At 38.8% G+C, this 20829-nt stretch overlaps 1 long non-coding RNA gene across 1 annotated transcript; it reads left to right on the top strand.

Moving 5' to 3' along the window:
- The first annotated feature begins 292 nt into the window (after nt 1-292).
- Nucleotides 293-19473, top strand: LOC123393979. The gene is made up of 4 exons (XR_006608791.1): nt 293-351; nt 15389-15468; nt 17087-17153; nt 19262-19473. It is a non-coding gene; the product is annotated as an uncharacterized LOC123393979 (long non-coding RNA).
- Nucleotides 19474-20829: the final 1356 nt, after the last annotated feature.

The following is a 20829-nucleotide window of genomic DNA, read 5'->3' as shown; positions in this document are numbered from 1 at the left end:
TTTCCTGTAGTGGAGCTGCTGTTCCTTCTCTCAGTCAGCCATAGTCTCCCCTCACCAACAACTCTCCACTGCCAATTGTTGTTGCTGCCTCTGAACCCTCAGCTGGATTTCAGTTCTTCTAGTCAAACCACGTTACTTGTAGCAACCTTAGTTTCCTAAGAGTTCTTCAGAGATACACATCAAGAGATCAAATTTGGAATGGGAAAGGGGAAGACCACAAAACTTCTCCCTCCGTTGCCTAGAAATATACCTTCTGTTGGAATACACCAACTCACAGAATTCCACCAATGGCCGACTGATAAAGCATCAGAAGGAGGTGATCCTTGCCGATGATGGCTTACCAACTGTCAGGTACGAAAAATGGAAGTGGAAGTGGAACAGTTGAGACCACAACCAGAAACAGCCAGAGCAAGGCAGATGGCTGTTAGGGGTCCAAATAAGAGATTCAGGGCAGGGACTGGCTCTTTGGGAGGCAGAGGGGAACCGCAGGAAGATTCAAAGACAAGAAATTTACCTACAGACTATTGTAAAAGAGCAAGGCCATCAGATACAAACCTCATTAGTCAAAAATCCAACCGCCAGGGGGTAGCAGAAAAAACTGTTAAATGACCAGTGTTCACATTTCCGCTCTACCACCTTATGCTGTCAGTTGTGTCATTTACTTTTGCATCTGAGAATGGCAGACAATGATGCTTATCTTACCTGGGATTGTGTCGGTTATATTAAACACACAGGGAAGAGGGGAAAGTTGCAGAAAGAGAAGGTAATAGAAGAGGCAGTGATCTCTCCCCCAATTTCCCACATTGGGAAAAATGTGTAGCTATAAGGGGATGTGATACTTAAAATAAAAGCACGAAATCAGGTGTATACATTATAAAACAATTTGCAGTTTAGTTGCTTCAAAACAACATAAAAATGCATTTTTAAAAATCGTGAATGAACATTAGAACAAACAAAAACTGGTGATTCCCAATGGAACTTGGAGAATGCTGCCTTTGGAAGGCTCTCTCTTGACCATACCTACTTCTCCAAAAGTTTAGTCACAGGAATGAAATCATGAGTATGGAAATTTTCTGGAATCTTTGCTCAGGTTACACTAGTCTTCTTGCTTTTCTTCAATCATGGTAAACCTGTCTTGCTGTTCCCTGGTTAAAATGCTTTTCCCCCTGCTCACTTTCCCATTTCCTCTTCTGCTCATCAGCACCGCCCCTTCTGCTATGCCCACCAGGAGACCTTTGGAGGTTAAATGAAACATGCAGTCTTAGAAGAGAGCTGAAGCCACTGTGACACCAGTTTTTTGAGAAGGCTATGTGACAGAAACCAATTTGAGTGGGCCAAGCCATAGTCTCAGGTATTTCTCTACATCAGTGGGCAATGTTACAGGAAGTCCCTTGTCACAGGCCACACCAGGGTAGGGAGAAGAGAACCACTAGGGTGGTGTGGGCGCTGACCAGGCATAAAAGCTTCCTGTCCCACAGGAGCCAATAACTCTGATAATAAATTAATGTGCGTATCTTACTGTGTCCCCGAAACCAATATGCTTGGCTGTAAGACTCATGGAGTCAGAAAAGCCCAAAGCATGTCACCCCCATCAGATACTGATGCAATCTACCAATACAGCATCATTTGTATCGTAAGTTTGCTTAATAACATAGTTGGTATTTTTTACCCTTACCCGATCACCAGAGAAACAGATCTAGAGCGCAGAACTAGATCCTTAGAAGAGATTCTCAGGAAGATTTGGTTAGCCATCTAAAACAGCAATGCATTCTGTCACTGTAGGTTTTCAACCCTCTTCCTCTATTTTTACATCTATTCATAACACATCATTATTTACTTACTTATGTGTTTGTTGTCTGCTGCCCTCAATATCAGCTCCATTAGAACAAAGTTCTATCTGATATGTTCTCTGCTGTACCCAGAGTCAAGAAAAATGTCTGGGATAAAGTAGGCATTTGTTAAATGAATGAATTTGTTAAATGCATCATTTGTTAAATGAATGACACCCAATAGCCAGGATTTTGTGCAAAGAGAAGGAATCCAGGCTATTACTGGAGTCTAACCAGCAAGCAATGAGCAGACATGCAAGTGGCAGGCAATCCCTTAGTAATCCATCAGCATACCCAGTGTCCCCCACCCCCACCCCAGAGTCCTGGTCGCAAGAGCACACGGGCTCAAAGAAAATGATCGTATTTCTAAAATTATTGGGGTATCAGGGATTTTGTTACAGAGCAATAATAGTGACCTAGTCCCTAGGTCCTAAAGAGCTGAAAACAGTAACAACAAACGGAAAGAACTTAATGGAGCAAGCTAATTACTGGGGCATGAGAATCTTGCCATTGGAATGGGCTCCTCACCACGATGGCTCGCTCCATCAACAGTTGGGTAAACTCTACAAGTAGCCCCAGCACAAGAGATCAAATTACAATATCTTCCACCAGGATTTCCAAAAAAAGTTCTGTGAGCCATCTAAATACTATTTAGAAAAGCATTCTTCCATGGTAATTCCCAGGTTAAACACTTTTGTTTATTAAAAGACTTCTGTGAGAATTTATATTGTAAATCCCAAAGGGAGAACACAAACCAAGCATTTCACCTAAGTTCTTAAACTGTAGAATCCTTCTTTCATAGAGCAGCTCACTATCCTTGGTAACAACTTTCATAAATTTATTTTATAACTATTTGGTGGAAAATCATATATTGCATATGCCATGACCAGAACTCCCTCAAACAAGGAAGCAGGAACTCAGCTGAGAGCAAAATTAACATACTCAAAACTTTTAAAAAGTTCTCTTTTTTTCCAGGTAATATGTACACAGTTAGCAATTTAAAAGTCTGTCCCTGAATACCTACCAGTACCCCTTGCCCCAGATCTATTCCAGTCTCCACAGAATGGGCCCTTTTATGTCTTCTAATTTTAAGAACAGTGAATGGCCACAAAACCACAGTGCTTATACAACCTGAATAATTTCAGACACTTAAACAGCTAGCTTAATACCTACCTTTGATAATAGGCAATCTAAAAAAAATAGCAATTTTATGTTTAATCAGGTATCAAATGGAACATTCTTTTCCTGAAATGTACTAAAAACAAGGAGAAAAGAAAAACAAATCTGAAAATAAATTGGCCAGCCCAATTTGTGACCCAGACCCTGCATCATTTATTTGAAGTGAGCATCTGGGTATCTAGAGGCCACTCTCTTGTACATGTGGATGGTGTGTAAGGCAGCTGCCCCTTCCTTTTTTCTTTCTCCTGGCCTCCGCCAAACACACCCAGGGAGAAAAGTAGGAATTTTGTTTGTCCCCTTCTGACACATGGGAAATCTGCAAAAATTTTCTTAGGCAGAATAAAGTGCTACCATGCAGAAAGTGAGCTGCATGCAAAGAAGTCTAAATCAGCCCAAAATTATATACTCTTATCATTGTGGCCCTCAGATGCTTCCAACAGCCAAATGAAGAGAAATAAAGAGCTTTTTTTTTTTTTAAATAAGAGAAATTACCATTAACTGCTTTCCGCATAAGCTAAGCTAATAGCAAATCAAGAATCTCCCATTTTGCCTAAACATGTGAACAAAGGTTGTGTCCAGCATTAATATGCATCTATGAAATACTGACATGTTTACACTTCCTATAGTTCTTCACACTTCATGACAAGCAATTTATTATACATAAAAGATTTTTAAATGTGCACTTCTGGCAGAATAATCATAAATTTTTTACAAAGAATGACCAAGGAAACATCTTAATTCCAATTCCCATTGAAATATATTTCACTGCCTCGCTCCTGGCTACAGAACCTCAAAACATTCGAGCAATCTCCACTCCCATGTCTTACCCCTAGCAGCATAAAGGAAGTTGGCGGGCGGGGTTGGGGGGGGGCTACTTAAAATCTTGATGTATCCTGCAGCTTTCTGGCAGTCTGCTAACATTTTAAGCACACCATGAATCATAAAACATTTTCAATCCTATCTGTCTCCAAGTTAAAAAAAAAAAAAAAAAAGATTCGTTGATTGTAAAAAGCAGAATCATTCTTAAAAAGAAATGGCCTGCTTCCCTGTTCATATATTATCTCATTCCCAAATTTGCAAAAAGGAAAGCCTTCTCTATCCCATGTGTCTTCAGTGCATGTGGGAACACAGCTATACATGCATAGTAATAACAGGAGAAACACAAAATGCCTATTATGGTATTTGATTGCTATTAAATCAGTGAGCATAAGAAGGTGTCTCTGCAGATGCAGAAGCAGAGTGAGAAGGCTGCCTTATAGATGAGTGGGGAAAAGGAGATTCACCTCCCTTCCCCCCTCCAAAAAGACAGTTAGTAACTCATGAACAAGCCAGACACCCAAAAGTCACATGCTCCAATGGGCGATTATGAAATGCAGGGTTTGGCTTAGTGCTTCAGGGACATTCTGCCTTAAATGAAATGTTTCTTTAAACTTTATTAATTTGAAAAATATTTATTTTGAGAAGTGTGTCTACTGTAAAATATCAACATTTAATTTACACTGATTCTATCAGATGAAGCTGACATGACAACTGCTTATGATTTGTAATACTTTTTTTAAAAGAGAGAACTCAGAAGCAAAACTTTGATGTGAAAAATTGATCGTATTTTATAACTATATTGCACACACATGTATACAAGCATACCGTATTTCCCACTTGACTATGACATCACATGGATATTTTGAGCCCTTCAAATTCATTGCTGTGATGGAAAGTTATGGACTGTGAGTTCCTGCAGGCCATGGTCTGGACCCCACCTCAGTCAATAGCTTTGTAAACAGTGTCTGCACTAATTGTCAGTTTCTCTTTTGGAAAACAGAGTTCATAACTCCCTCCATAGGCTTTTATGAGAATTTTAAAAGATAAAATATGTAAAATATATCATGCCATTTGGCACATAGTAAATGCTCCGCTGATATCAATTCTCTTCCTCTAGAATAAAAGGAATATTAGATAAATACAATTTTTAGAAGGGGAAAGGCTCCAAACACTTAAATCAAGAATAGTCATTGTCTTATAAATAAACAGATTGAGTCCAAAAATTGCCTCAGATGGAGTACCAAGGAACGGGCTGGGCAACTCAGGCAGCTGGAGGAGACCACCAGTTTGCCAATCTGCCACTCCTCCAACTAACAGTAATGAATAATTTTTTTTTTGCATATACCACTTCTTTTCCTTCTGTTACAAACCACTTTCTTAGGATCAAGTTTGGTTTCCTAAAACAGAAAAACTCCAACTAAAGATGGCCTAAATAAGATAATAGTTTATTCCCCATTTCCACTTAAAAAAAAAAAAAAAAAGTCCTGCATTAGGCATGCGGGCTGGTGGGGCAGCTCCAGGAGGTGACCAGAGACTGCATACCAACCCTCCTTTCTGCTCCACCATCCCCGCACCTGTCTGCTGTCTACCGTCTGCAGGAGCCAGAGCACGCTGCGGTCCAGGACAGTGGGTGGTGCTCCTGCTGTCACATGGCTCTTCTAAGCCAATGGGAGGAAGTAATAAACAGTGAGCCTGCTCCTTCCTGGACATCCGCACATACTTCTGCTTACATTTCACCAGACAGAACTCAGGTATGTGCCACAGCGAACTGCGAGAAGGCTGACAACTTTATCTTAGCTCTCCTCAGGGGAAAAACAGCCTTCTGTTCCTGGGTCCTAGGCAGCAAGGGGATAATGGATGTTGGGGTGCGCAAGTTAGCAACCGCCACCATACCAAACTTGTCCAGACTCATCCTGGCATTCCCCTCTGCCACTCTCTCTAATCTATCATGCACACAAGTTAATCATCCTAAAAAGCTCTTCCACTTACAGAGTTCAAGATGAGACCAGACATTTCAAATCCACATCCCCTAACTTCCCAAATTTACTTCATTCCTGAGAATATTTAAGAACCACCCCTGCCAAACCATCCAAAAGCTCAGTGCCTTAAGGACTTAAATCGCCCTCTCCCAAGATGCCCTCTCCAGAATTTTCACCTTCACCTTTATTAAAACAGGGCTCCAGCCAAATCCGTCACTCAACATCCACTGAATGCAGCTAGGGTTCTTCTACCTCTGAAATCTTTCATTGTTTACACCACGGACCTAGAATTTATTCTCGTTCTTGCTCTCATCTCAGGCCACACCCCCTCTGCTCCTCTAGTCAAAATATTTACATCCTTTAAAAGCAAAATAAAGTCCCATCTTCTCGTTGAGGCACAGCTTAGAATTCATCAACTAGATATAATTTATCTGAATTGTAAAGCCTTCATGTCTCTTCTATTTCTTTAATGCTTATGATTAATCTACTCCATTCTCACCTCTCCAAGGCACAGAGCCTTTCTATTCCTTAGGGTTATCATGAAATTAAAATGGTATATTTACCTGTTCCCATATGCTACAGCTTCTAGTCTACACATAGTAAATATGCAACAAACATCTCTTGCCTGAGTTATCTCTACCAGAGTTTCACTTTGTATGACTTTAAACTTTATTTAAGATGCTATTCTGTTTTCCCCCAAATACTATAAGGCACGAAAAGCTGCTGTTACCCTTTCCTGGGTGATACAGGGTAGCCAAGCCTGTAATATTTTAACTTCTGTCCCCATACTATTTCAGGATTTCTCCTGCCAAAGCAGAAAATAAGGTCTCACATGAAGCATATAATTTTCATAGCTGGAAATCATCAAGGTGCTTTCCTGAAACTTCTATAGCCTAAATATCACTTTTGCAGTACTTTATCCAGAAGTGACTCTTGGGGCAAGAAGAACAGAGATTATATTTGATGCCAGAAGCTATATAAACTACTATGGAAGAGTGATTTTAACCTGATGCTTTTAGAAACACCAACTAGATAAATCAAAGCAAAGGGAACTAGAGAGAAGTTTACTTTGGATGGATCTATGGTTAAACATTCACTCGGAATGAGGAATTTGTGCTTCTGCAGTCACTTAGAGGGTTCAAGATTAGAACAGGCAAGTCTGAGCCCTGTTTCCTAATTTCCTAAACCCACTTCACTCAGCTCCCGAGAAACAACATCCAAAGTGGATCCACCAGCACTTATTGTACGAGCACAGATTATTTGTTTTGATCCCAATTCCTTGGGAACCATCACATTCCCTTATCTTAAATTACCTGCCTAGAAACAATGGAGTTTGGTACATTTTTTCCCGAGCAAGTGAAGAAAAAGTTACCATGTCTTTCAGAGGTAGTCTTGGATTTTCAAGAAGTCCAATACTATATTTTTCAACTTACATTTAATAACTCTGAAAATATTTTAGTCTCCTGATTCAAAAATTATATGAAACTAATTTTCTAAAATATTGGATCCTTCATGACCTCCTATAAAGTAAATGCTGCAGCGGGGAGCCTGCTTCCCCCTCTCTCTCTGCCTGCCTTCTGCCTACTTGTGATCTCTCTCTGTCTATCAAATAAATAAATAAAAATCTTTAAAGTAAATGCCGAAACATTTTAGTGAACTGGCTTTAAAAATCTCAATAGAATGAGGCACAATCATAATCCCACCCTACTCTGTGATCCCAGAGAAACAGAATTTTCTGTCAGCTGAAGCAGGGACATGGACTAAATTCTAATGATGTGTTGAGAATAAATACTAATGTTTGTGATAAATTCTAGTATCTATCAACTATTTTGTAGAGGTCTGATGTGGATAATACTATCATCCCCAATCTGGGTGAAGAAACCAAGGAACACAGGGTTAAGTGATTTGCTTGCAATTATGTAAGTAGTAGGTGGTACAGCTGGGATTGTGTGTGGCTACCTGGCCTCAGACTTTGTGATCCTCATCATGCTGCTCTTTTATCATGATTTAAGAAAGTGATTCTCCAGATGTCAACAAAAAATATAGTTCACCATCAGGGATCAGGTACAACTTAAGATACTCATCCTGTTTCACCTACAGGAAGATAAAAGAAAGAAAAAGTGTAGGGAAAATGCAGTAGGCATTTGAAGATCAGTAATAATATTTTTCCAGCTTTCACAAACACATGCCAACAGTGTAATAGGTTTATTACAGAACACTTTATAAATTGGAAATCCCTAGAAACCAATACTTCTGGTCCCACCAGTGTAACAGTAGGTCTAGAAACTTGTATCATCATACATATAAGTTAATCAGGCTGCAGTCTATTTGGTGGGATTCTGAGGATTTTCAGAAAGTTGTCACCTATGTTTTACTTATATTCCTTAACTTGCCAATTTAAAAAAAAAAACACTCTTATTCCTGTATTTAGTGTACAAAATAGATGTCATAAAGTGGTGGTATTCTGGGGTGTCTGGGTGGCTCAGACAGTTAAGCATCTTGCCTTCAGCCCAGGTCATGATCCCAGATTCCTGGGATCAAGGCCCACATGTGGCTCCCTGCTTTGCAGAGAGCCTGCTTCTCCCTCTCCCTCTGCCTGCCACTCTCTCTCCTTGTGCTTTCTCTCTCCCTGTCAAATAAATAAATAAAACCTTAAAAAAAACAGCGGTCTTCTGAGCAATATTATTTCATTGCAAGCCAACACAAAATTTTAAAATAAAACACATATTTTTTAAAACTATTGAATGCTTGTAAAGATACTTAAGTCAATGTGAAATCACATAGAATTATAAATATATAATGAGAAGGTACAAATTTGGATAATAGGATACAAATAATAAATATAATTTTTTAAAGATTTTATTTATTTGAGAGAGAGAGAAGAGTTAGAGAGCACAAGCAGGGGGAGGGGCAGAGGGAGAAGAAGCGGGCTCCCCATCGAGAAGGGAGCCTTATTTGGGGCTTGAACCCAGGACTCCAGATCCTGACTGGAGCCAATGCAGACACTTAACTGACTGAGCCACCCAAGTGCCCCAAATAAACTTAATTTTTCAAGTGGGTTTATCATTGAATTTTCATATTAAAGAATACCAGTTGATAACTCCCTACCTGTGGTTACTCTAGTTGTAAGAAAACCCTCTTTACTCTTTCAAAGAACAAAGATTTAGCATTAAGCTAGCTTCTTTTATTAATATAAAAATATCACCCAGTAAGTGTTGATCTTAACAAGAGACTAGACATCAACACTATTATCTTCCAAACAGTCCATCTTTGGTAAGGTCCACATGGATTCCAAAAACATTATACAAGTCTCAGTTGGTTGAGCCACTGGAGATGGCTGATAAAAGAAGCTGTTATAACAGCTTGCATTCTCTAGGTAAGCTGAGAAATGTCACAGAAAATAACAGAGAACTTTGAAATGATGTAGCAAACTGATGACTGCTATCAGATAACAGCACATTTTTTTAATCAATTTCAAAGGATTTGCAGAGTGCTCCCACAGCTCTAATCATTCTAAATAATAGATCTAATCAATTATTACACAAAATTAAAGCTTCTTGAAAAGTTCTAAGTATTTTCTACTTGAAAAATCTTAGAATTTCATTTATAAGGAAAAGCTGAAGAGGTCTTTCTCAGAAAAAAACCATAATTTTGTTACTTATAATATCTAATGTTAACATCTGAATAACTGATATGAACTTCAGAACTTTCAGGGTCAGATCAGAGCTCTGAAATCAGATTTGGTTAAAATTTTGACTTTTTCAATCTGTGACTGAGACCTACGGCATTACTTACTTCATCTATGTTTAATTTTTGTCAGAAGTGCTACATATTTCACAAGGTTATCCCAAGTTTGAAATAAAATGTGCAGCGGGGTTTAGCATAGTGAGTGATACATGGTCAAGATCTCAATTTTGATGGACTTTTAAAAAATTCAATATAAAGGTATCCCTTACTGTCCCTCTTTCCCAATGGAAAGAAAGTGGCCACAGTGAATACAGGAACATCAATTCATTCAGTGCAATGTTAAAGCCATTTCTGGTAATATTATAAGAGCTCAGTAAATATTTGTTGATTGGAGAACTGATACTTCATTATTATTTAAAATGGAATATCCTACTATAAAGTTCATGATTTTCATATTCTAAAATGTCTTTCCTTCTATTATAAAATGTAAGAGGGGCTCTCACTATTGATCCCATGAACATTAAAAGGATAATAGGGAAATATTACAAATAACCTCTGCCCCCCAAGTTTGATAACTTGGATGAAATGGATCAATTCCTTGAAAGATTCAATCTGTCAAAACTCATACAAGAATGAAGAGGTAATGTGAAATTGACCTATATCTATTAAAGAAATTGGAACACTAATTAATCATCTTCTAAAATAGAAAGGATCAGGGCCAGACAGTTTCCTTGGTGAATTCTACCAAATATTTTAGGAAGAAACAATAACAATTCTCTACAATCTCTTCCAGAAAATAAAAGCAGAATGAATATTTTATTCATTCTATGAGGCCAACATTATCTAATACTAAAAGTAGATAAAGACATTACAAGAAAGGAAAATGACAGACCAATATGTCTTCTGAACATAGATCCAAAACTCCTCAACAAAATACTAGCAAATCAAATCCAACAATGTATACAGAGAATTATATACTATGATCAAATGGTAACAATTAATCTATCACATCAACAAGCTAAAGAAGAAAATTTACATTATCATATTAATAGAAGCAGGAAAAGCATTTGACAAAATCTAACACCAATATATGATAGGGAAAAAAAAAAAAACTCTCACAGAAAACTTGGAATAGGGGTTAACTTCCTCAACTTGATAAAGCATATCTACAGAAAAACTTATAGCTAATATATTTAATAGAGAGAAACTGTTTTGTTTTTCCACTAAGATCAGGAAAAAGGCAATGATTTCCCTTCTCATCCCTTGTATTCAACATTGCACCACAAGTCTTAGTTAATGTAGTAAGAGTAGAAAATAAAAGGTATACAGATTGGGAAGGAAGAAATAGAACTGTCTCTATTCTCAGATGATATGATTGTCTACATAGAAGATCCCAAAGAATCAACAACAAAACAAAGAATTGGAGTAAGTGATCATATCAAGGTGGCAGGATACAATACTAATATACAAAAAGTCAATCACCTTTTGTATACCAGCAATGAACAATTGGAATTTGAAATTAAAAATAAATATGCTATTTATATTAGCACCAAAATTGAAATATTTTAAGCATAAATCTAGCAAAATAGGCACAAGATCTATATGAAGATCAGATAACTCAAATAGGATAGAGACAATAAAGTTCTTCAAGACATTTGAAGAGCTTTATTGAACTTATAGGCAATGTCACACTTTTTATTTTCCTCACAATCCACTTTTTAGTACTCAATTCATGCAGAAATCCCTGTTTTTAAGGACAACACTATCCCACAATAATGACATGATGCATGTATTTTTAAAAATAGATGTATGTACATCGATAGCTACAGATTTCAAATAGAAGATTCCTCTTAGGTGATATAATTGTTTTCCCTCGTCCATCAATTTTCCACTTATGCAGCCACAATTTCCAAGCTACATCTTTGAAACAAACTAATTGACAATTCTAAACTTAGTTTTCCTTATTAAATGGAGATAGTTATAACATCTTCATTGACTTACTGACACTGAAATAAGATAATCAATCTGTATCTCTCAGTTTAGTGCCTTGCACGTAGTACAAACTAGCTGTTCTTGACTTGCTTTTCTATCTAATCTTCAAAGTAGAAAGGGAAAGGGAAAAGGAAACAAATTGGCATTCCATTTGTCCCAGATGCATGGAAATCTCTGGCAGGGTTACCTTTCCGCAGCTTGACTAACATATATTCATGTAATCTGAAGGACATCAGCTAAAAAAAAAAAAGGCTAGAAAAATGAAATACTGAAGATGAAAGTAAATAGATGTTAGCAGATATAAAGATGGATCTTGTCAAAACTACACCTAATTGATTTTTGCCAGGGCAATTGGATAAGGAAAAAGAAATAAAAGGCATCCAAATTGGAAAGGAAGAAGTAAAACTATATTTACAGATGGCGTAATCTTAAATATTGATAATTCTAAGAAATGTGTTTTGAAAACTACCAGAGAAAATAAGCAAGTTCAACAAGATTATAGACTATAAGATCAATTTACAAAAATAAGTTGAATTTATATAGAATAGCATTGAAAGATCCAAAATACTAAGAAAAATAATCCAAGAAAAATAATTCCATTTACAAAAATATTCAAAAGAATATAATATTTAAGAATAAATTTCATGGTCTGAGAGATTCAACATTGTAAAGATAGTAATATTTCCTTTTTTTTTTTTTTTTTTTTTTTTTTTTTTTTTTTTTTTTTTTTTTGACAGAGAAATCACAAGTAGTTAGAGAGGCAGGCAGAGAGAGAGAGAGGGAAGCAGGCTCCCCGCTGAGCAGAGAGCCCGATGCGGGACTCGATCCCAGGACCCTGAGATCATGACCTGAGCCGAAGGCAGCGGCTTAACCCACTGAGCCACCCAGGCGCCCAGTAATATTTTCCAAATTGATCTGTAGATTCAATACAATCTCTGTCAAAGTTTAAGCTTGTTTTTTCACATAAACTGACAAGCTAGTCCTAAAATTCATGTAGAAATGCAAGGGACTCAAGTAGCCAAAACAAATTTGAAAAAGAACAAAGTAAGAGAACTCACATTTATTAGTCTGAAACCGTACAACAAAGATCATAATCAAGACCATATGGTACTGGCATAGGGTAGAGATAGAGATCTATGGAAAAGAATAGAGAGACCAAAATAAAAGTTCACATATGATCAACTAACTTTTGACAACAGTACCAAGATAATTCTTTTCAACAAAAGGTACTGGGACAACTGGATATTCACATACAAAAGAATGAAGTTGGCCTCCTACCTCATTATATACAAAAATTAACTCAACTTTATGTAGACCTAAATCTAAGAGCTAGAACTATAAACTACTTAGAAAAAAACAGAGGCATAACTCTGTGACTGTGGATTAGGCAATGATTTTCTAGATAGGACATCAAAAGCACAAGTGACAAAAGAAAGAAAGAGAGAGGATAAGAGAAGGAGGCATGAGGGAGAGAGAGAGGAAAGGGGGCAAGGAAGGAGGAAAAGAGGGAGGAAGGAAGGCCAGAAGGAAGGGGGGGAAGGGAAGGGAAAGAAAAAAAGATAAATCTGACATCATCAATACTGAAAACCTGTTTTGCTTCAAATGACAGCACCAACAAAACTGAAAAGAACTCACGAAGTGGGACAAAACATTTTCAAATCACATGTCACTTCAGGGACTTATATCTACAATACATTTTAAAAATATCTTACTACCTCACCATAAAAAGACAAATGACACAATTTTAAAATGGGCAAAAGGCTTGTATAGACATTTCTCCAAGACATGGAAATGATCAATAAGTCCATGAAAAGACATTCAACATCTTTAGCCATAAGGGAAATGTAAATCAGCACCATAATGAGATACCCCTGCATACCCACGAGGATGGATATAATAAAAAAAAAAAAATAGACAATTACCAATGCTGGTGAGATATGAAGATATTGGAACCATCATGCATTGCTGCTGGGGGTGAAAAATGGGATGGCCACCTTAGGAGGTAATGAGTCGCTTACTCAAAATGGAATTTTCATATGATCCATCGATTCCAGTCTGTAGTGGCTACTTTTAAGCAAGTGATTGGAGATCTCATCTTTGAGGATAGACCTCAAATCAAAGGAATGTTATGAATTCTGACATTAAAATGTCAAAGGTCACTTTTTACACATGCGCAAATCATACTCAGCAAAGTCCTTGTAAATACATAGACCAAACTCTCATGAAGCTTTATCAATATCAGCACTAGTGTTAGTTCTAGTTGTTGCTGGTGTTCATTTGCCTCTTCAGTTCATCCAAATATTTGATGTCCTCTTACATAATCAATGTCTATTCTGACCCATGTTATAAGACTTGGACCTGCATTTTGTCATTTTAAACAATCATAGGTTTTTAGTTGTGCTATCGTTCTCTTGCCCAGCACAAAGCTCTCCTTTATTGCAATTGAGTCCCTGGACAGGAAAACAATTTTAGTGTAGACACTGAGGGAGGTCTTTGCGGGTTTTTTGTTTGTTTGTTTGTTTGTTTGAGGGAGGTCTTTGTATTCTGACCTAAACTACAGAGCGGCTCAGCCCTTCCAGTCCAGCTTCTAACATACTTGCTGTTCCCTGGATAGTCAGGGCACTCTCCATTCTGGAAAGTTCCTCTGCCTGTTATTCCTTCTCATTCCCTTCTTTTCTCTTTCTTTCTCTTTCTGTCTCATTCCCTCTCCCTCTCTCTTTCTTTCTCCCTCCTTTCCTCCCTGTCTTTTGTTCCATCTTCCTCCACTAATCAAAGTCCTACTATAGCTAACTTAAAAAACAACAGCAACACCACTAACAGAACTTTCTTCATTCCCTCCATCGTAATGTATGGGTATTTTCTCTGTGTTCCAATTGCATAAAATGCGTAAAAATGGTAAATCTAACATACTGCGGGTTTACCATGTGGCAGGCTCTGATGCTAAACACGACAGAGCATTGGGGAAAGTCACATGTCTAATGACCCATGAAGTGGACCCAGGCACTCAGAGATGCCTCTTCTCCTCCCCTGTCCTTGAAATGTGGGTATCTCCTGCCTTTCCCACTCACAGAGGCTGATCCAAGGACACAGCCTTGAGAAAGTGATGTGGTGTTGATAAAACCGACACGTTATTCATGACTAAACCTAGTCAAGGCCTCTTTACAAACTTTTAAGATTTGGCAGATGGGTATAGGAATCCATTTGTCTTTCTGCCATCCAAGACAAGCCTTATATATAAGTTCACTTGCTTATTAAAACTGCCACCTGGACCACCTGCCTCTTTCTTTGGTCTCTGCCTGCCCTTCTTGTATAGACGGTAGATTCAGATTTCACTCTGGCAGTTCCAGAGAGGGCCACAAACCAACACAGAGATCACCTCATTTACTCTTACCAATATCCCACATAATGATGGTTTTATTAATCCCAATTTTACAAGTGAAAAAAACAGGTATGGAAATTTTAGGAAGATACCTGGTCATAAGAGGTAGAGCTGGGATTCAAACCCAGGGAGACTGACTCAAACTAGCCCCAGGCTGTTGATCCCACTGGCCAGAATCTTACCTGTATTCAGGTTACTAGTTTCTGGATGGCCTGTTCTCATTCGACTGTGAATCTGGGGATGAGGGGTAGGAACAGGGGTGGAAACCATCCTCTTACTTCTACTTCTACCGTGCCAAGCCATGCACAATGCCTGGGACATAATGGTGCTCAATTCACATTTATAGAATTAAATTATAATAGTGTTCCCCTGGGAAATTACAATCAACTCAAGATAATGCTTCATAATATTTGTCCAGAAATGCCTTGTAGCAAAAAGACCAGATTTCAATGATGCGTTATTCACCCACTCCTTATTACCTAGAATCATCTGCCTTATCAATACCACCCACTCTTGTTCCTTAGTACTCAGAAAGAAGCAATAACTCTGTCCAAGATGAAGAGAGATGATGATTACAATAACTAGAATCATCATCATTATACAGGTCTGTATTCTAAGTATTTTATACATGCATCATTTCATATATACAACAAACCTATAAAGTATGTACTATTATCTCAATTTGAAAGATAAGAAAACTGAGACTCAGGTTAAATAACCTGTCAGAGGTTCCAGACAATCAGTGCCAGTTGTCTCTCTGCAGAACGCAGACACATGAACACCCTCCCCGCTACCACATCACTCACTGATCGCGCACTGGAACAGGGTTTGGTGCATGCATCAGGCCAGAGAGTGAGTGGCTCCCAACCAATGTCTCTTCTGCTCCCCAAAATGTCCTCTGGGTCTGAAAAGTCCCACAACATTCTTCAGCACCAGGCAACACCATTTTATACAAACAACCATCATGTATTTGTAAACACGAGCTAATATTTTGTTTCCTTAGTGGTTTCTCTCTTCTTTTTCTGTTGCTAGCCTCGACATCCCCACGAAACTGCTAGCAGGATAATTCCATTTTGAAGAACCAACTTAAAATCCTTTTTTTTGGGGGGGGGTGTCCTAACCCAGAATACAGTCTTTCTGCTTTTTTCACATAAGCTAATGGGATTCCAGCAGTCTGCATTTTAGGCTAAAATATGCACTCTACAACCGAAGTAGTAGTTCATTGTGTAGTGCCATGCTATATTGTCTTGTCTCAGCTTATCTTGTGTTACTGCCACAGTAAAAATAGATTTAATGGTGGTGAAAAACATCTTCTGGGTCATTTCAAAGTAATCATTGGAAATTCCCTTTCCAACAACAGAGTGCTGCAAGGTGCTTATGTCAGAGAAAACACAATCCCTTAGTGTCAGTTCCGGGCATATGAAGTGCTTCATTTCTTTTTTTTTTCTTTATTGTTTTAATCCCAATTTTCTTCCTTGTTGGCATAGTCAGAATGGCATGGACTCATCCTATGTTAACAGTATCAGTTGCAATGTTCCCCAAAAACCTGGAAAAATAAGAAGTCTCTCTGTAACTCTTGCTTTCTGGAGCCTTCCCTCAGACTTTGAAAGAACAGATTCCACTGATACGAACAGAAAGCCCTTTTGCAAAGAAAAACATCTTATAGATGTTTGTACAAAATAATCTCAAGAATGAGTTCTTAGAGGGGAGATATCTGAAAGTATTAAATTTGTGACATAAATCCTTTGACCTTTCCATTAGGTCGTTTAATAATTAGTTTGGCATTTTTGCTGCTTAATTAAATGGGGGGAAAATCTGCCCATTCTAAAGGCTTGTCTAATCAATTTTAACTAATGTTTATGTAAATTTGCAAATCTTACTTGAGCAATTAATATTATAATAAGGATGAGTCTTAAATTAAAGCCTGTTTATCAGGGAAAAATGAGCCCGCGAGAGTGGCATGTTCATTGTTGCCCGTTTCTGTTTCCATTAGGATTCTGCAAATGGGTATCATTTATATATTTGGCCTAGTTTTCATTTCCCTGGTAACAAAGCTCCTAAGGACCACAAGGAGGGCTCTCTCAGGCCTCTGAAAATATGCCTTTGATAAAGAAACAAAGCAACAAGAAATAACTGACCACAGAAATCATATTCATTATTTATATTCTGTCCCTTTGAACTCTCAGTGCTCTACTTCATTTTCTCTTCCAAATATTTTACAGACGCATTTCTGACTAAAAGCCAATGAAACTAAATAAGCAGACAAGTAAGGAATGAGACAGAAGCATGGTAAGCAGAAAGAGTTGTTACTCCATTTATTTTTGAACTGTAGATTTGGGTAAGGGATGTTGGCATCAAGGGCTAAGCAAAGGCGAGGTGGTGAAGCAGGTGCTTGGACCCACCTCTCTTAATGTTCACAGCCAGGTCTTCACACCCCCGTCTTCCTACCTTCAAGGTTCAGGACAACTTTCCTGCATGCCTGCCTGAATGAGTGCCCACTGGGCCTTATGCCAACTGATAGAACCCTGTAGAGGCTAACTGAGCAAAGGTATTTGGGCTGAGGCTTTAACAAGTTGACATTGACATCAACATCTGGAAGTTAACATTTAACCCTTAAACCCAAAGGAATCAATCATGTGATGTCAAAGATGGAATTTTCCCCAATGAATTAATAAGAATTCTATTTTTTCAGAGCCATCTTTACCTGTCATCACATTTGCTTTTGCAGAATGAAAAAACCCTGTGAGGTACTGAAAAGCAAATAATAATGGAAGTGGTTGTATTATCTTTTTAAGGGAGGAGGATACTGAGGAATTCTTGGGGGACAGGCAATGGCTTTCTCAAGGTCATGGGAAAAATGTATTGGCTATTAAGGCGCAAGACAGGTACATCAACTCAGAGCAGTTCCCTTTCCACCTCCAACAAGCGAGACTACCCTATGTACTCAGTGCTCTCACTGTATCTCTGGTGGCCTATGCTATAGACACTGCCCATAACTATCATGGTCTGAACAGCGGAGTACAGCCAGCTCATGAACAGGTCTGCTCCCTTGATCTGGGATAGAGGCATCCCCTCCTCCTCAGCCTCCCCTCCCCTACACCACATTCACACACCTTACAAAGGCCCAGCTCAGAAGGAAGAACAATTTCTCTGATCTTTTTTTTTTTTTAAGATTTTATTTATTTATTTGACAGAGAGAGATCACAAGTAGGCAGAGAGGCAGGCAGAAAGAGAGAGGAGGAAGCAGACTCCCCGCTGAGCAGAGAGCCCGATGCGGGACTCGATCCCAGGACCCTGAGATCATGACCTGAGCCGAAGGCAGCGGCTTAACCCACTGAGCCACCCAGGCACCCCCAATTTCTCTGATCTTTAATTGAAATTCATCACATCCCTTACTCTGTATGTTTTTCATTGAATTTCTTGAGATGGATTCTTAAGGTTTTAAAATATTGTAAACTTGTGTGTTTAATTCATATTATTCTTTAATGTCATAGTAGGAAGAGCAGTATAGAAAATAAAGCTGTTACTTATACTCTCTCCCAACCAGGGGTGCAAATGGTAGGGCAAGGAGCAAAGGTCTGGTGGGCTCTCAACTTAAGCCTTCATGATCCCCACAGATAAGGGTTAATGAAACAAAAACTTGTAACCAAAGAGCCCCAAATCTTCACAGAAACAGATCTGATGGTGACAAACAACTGATAATACATTTAGAGCCCCCCTAGAACCCATAGTCAACAAAATTATTAAATAGAGGACAGAGAGTGACCATATATGAAACATTAAATAATAAAGTAATTAAAATAAAATAAAAGTGGAGGAAAGACTGAGAATGACGAAGCTATAAAAAAATGAATAGGTGGATATAAAAAAAGAACTAAATATAACTATTAGAAGCAAAATATATTTTTTGAAATTAAATCACAGGTGGAGGAATTAAAAAGTACATTATGCCACAGTCAAGGAAAAAATTGGGAATTAGTGGGAAGACATGGGAAATAATTATTTAAAAATTGAAGCTCAGAGAGACTGAAGACAAAAATATGAAAGAGGGATTTAAAAAATACAGAAAAGGAGCATGAGAGAACTGTTATAAAGAATTTGGCTGCCGTTTGTCCCCCAGATCCTGGGAGGAAGTCTCTGAATCTTTAGAAGTAACCCAATGAAGGGGATGTCTTTGTTTTTAGGGTATGCCCCGATAACTCACACTATCATGGAGGCTAGTTGTGGGCTGGATAGTTCGTATTAATGTAAGAGTCAGAAGGGGGGTGGCCCCAGCAGAAAGACCCACCATGTTAGGGCAGTGAGGGTTCTGAGCCATGTGATATCAGCCCGATATCCAGAGGGGAGGAAGGCTGGAGACTGTGTTCTATTACATTGTCACTGATTCAATCCATCAGGCTTCAATGATGAAACTGGAGTAACAGTTCCGCAAGCAAAGCTCCAGTGAGCTTCCCTGGTTAATGATACTCTGTGCATATTCTTACCTAACAATGTGCCGGGAAGGTGATACATCCTGACTTCACAAAAAAAGGACACAGAAGTTCCACATTTGGGATCCCCTCAGACCTCATCCTGGCTGGTGTTGATTTGTATCCTTTCTTCCATAATAAAACTGTAGTCATTAAACATAGCTTTTTCCTGAGTTCTAGAAGTCATTCTAGTGAATTATGGAATCTGAGAAGGTAGTGGGAACCCCTGAACTTGTAGCCAGTTGGTTAGAAGTACAGGAGTCCTGGGGACCCCTGAGCTTGTGGCTGGTGTCTGAAGCAAGGACTGACTGTGACCTTCACTTGTGATGTTTGGCCTATCTCTGGCTTATTGGTCCCAGAAGTCATTGCAATAACATACTTTTAAGCATAGTCCCAGAAAGGGGGTGGGGGAACACATGGAAATTGCAACAGTCCTTTTGTTTAGAAGGAGCCTATCTGGGTGTTAGGAACCACAGATCACAATGCACAGACTCAAGATCAAGGTCTGTCACCGTGGGTGGAAAGACTGGCAGTACTGATACTCAATAAATTAATGAGCCACAGAAATCCAACTCCAAGTTCAGTCAGGCCTCTGGAAGGCCTGCAATGTCAGACAGAGATCCACAAAACAAATTTTTTTCTGAAACTATCCCTGGAGTGATCTGATCCATGGTTTCAGCCTGTGTGGGCTTCACCTCCCTCCACCACGGCTCTGCCTGCCCATGGTATTTCTGTTTCCTCCTCCTTCTAGCTCATGGCTTCTGCTTCAACATGGGCTCTCCTGACTCCTAGTGGATGTTTGCATTCTCCCTTGTCTGTCTGAGTGTCTCTCTCTGAAGTGTTTACACTCAGATTCTGAGTAAGAGGAGATGTGCGGGGCTGTCACTCCACATAGAAGCTATCTCTGACAGACACGACACTCATAGTAGGTAGGAGTTCTCACAGGCTGCTGGTCTTCCTGAAGCCCAGTCTGTAAAGTACTGACTTCCTTTGGGTCCAGAACTTACCCTCAACCCAGTCAGTTATGCCCATAAGTGCTGTTTCATGTGGCATTCAACATGTGTACCAGAAATCTCTTCTGGCTTCTCTGTACAGAATTAAGCTGCAGAGTAGGACAAATAGCACAAGTATTTTGGATTCCTCTCTACGGCTTCTACATGTGTGACTCTTGAAGGGCTCCTGGGTTCTGATTCCTTCTTTACTTTGATAAAATATCACTGTGCCAAAGACTTCCATCATAGCCTATACAAGACAGGGACACAGCTCTTTCATTTCACTCAATCTGCTCATCCCTTCAACACTTTCATCAAACCTGCATTAATAACCTATTGTTCTGCGGCGCCTGGGAGTCTCCCTCAGTTAAGCATCTGATTCTTGGTTCTGGCTCAGGTTGTGATCTCAGGGTCATGAGATCAAGTCCCACACTCAGCATGGAGTCTGCTTCAGAAGATTCTCTCCCTCTGCCCCTCCCACTTGTGCTCTCTCTCTCTTTAAAA

This window comes from Mustela putorius, unplaced genomic scaffold (genome assembly GCF_011764305.1).
Source record: "Mustela putorius furo isolate JIRA1106 unplaced genomic scaffold, ASM1176430v1.1 tig00001118_pilon_pilon_pilon, whole genome shotgun sequence".
NCBI classification, from domain to species: Eukaryota; Metazoa; Chordata; class Mammalia; order Carnivora; family Mustelidae; genus Mustela; species Mustela putorius.
The sequence above is the reverse complement of the archived record's forward strand: the minus strand, read 5'-3'. Positions and strand labels throughout refer to the sequence as shown.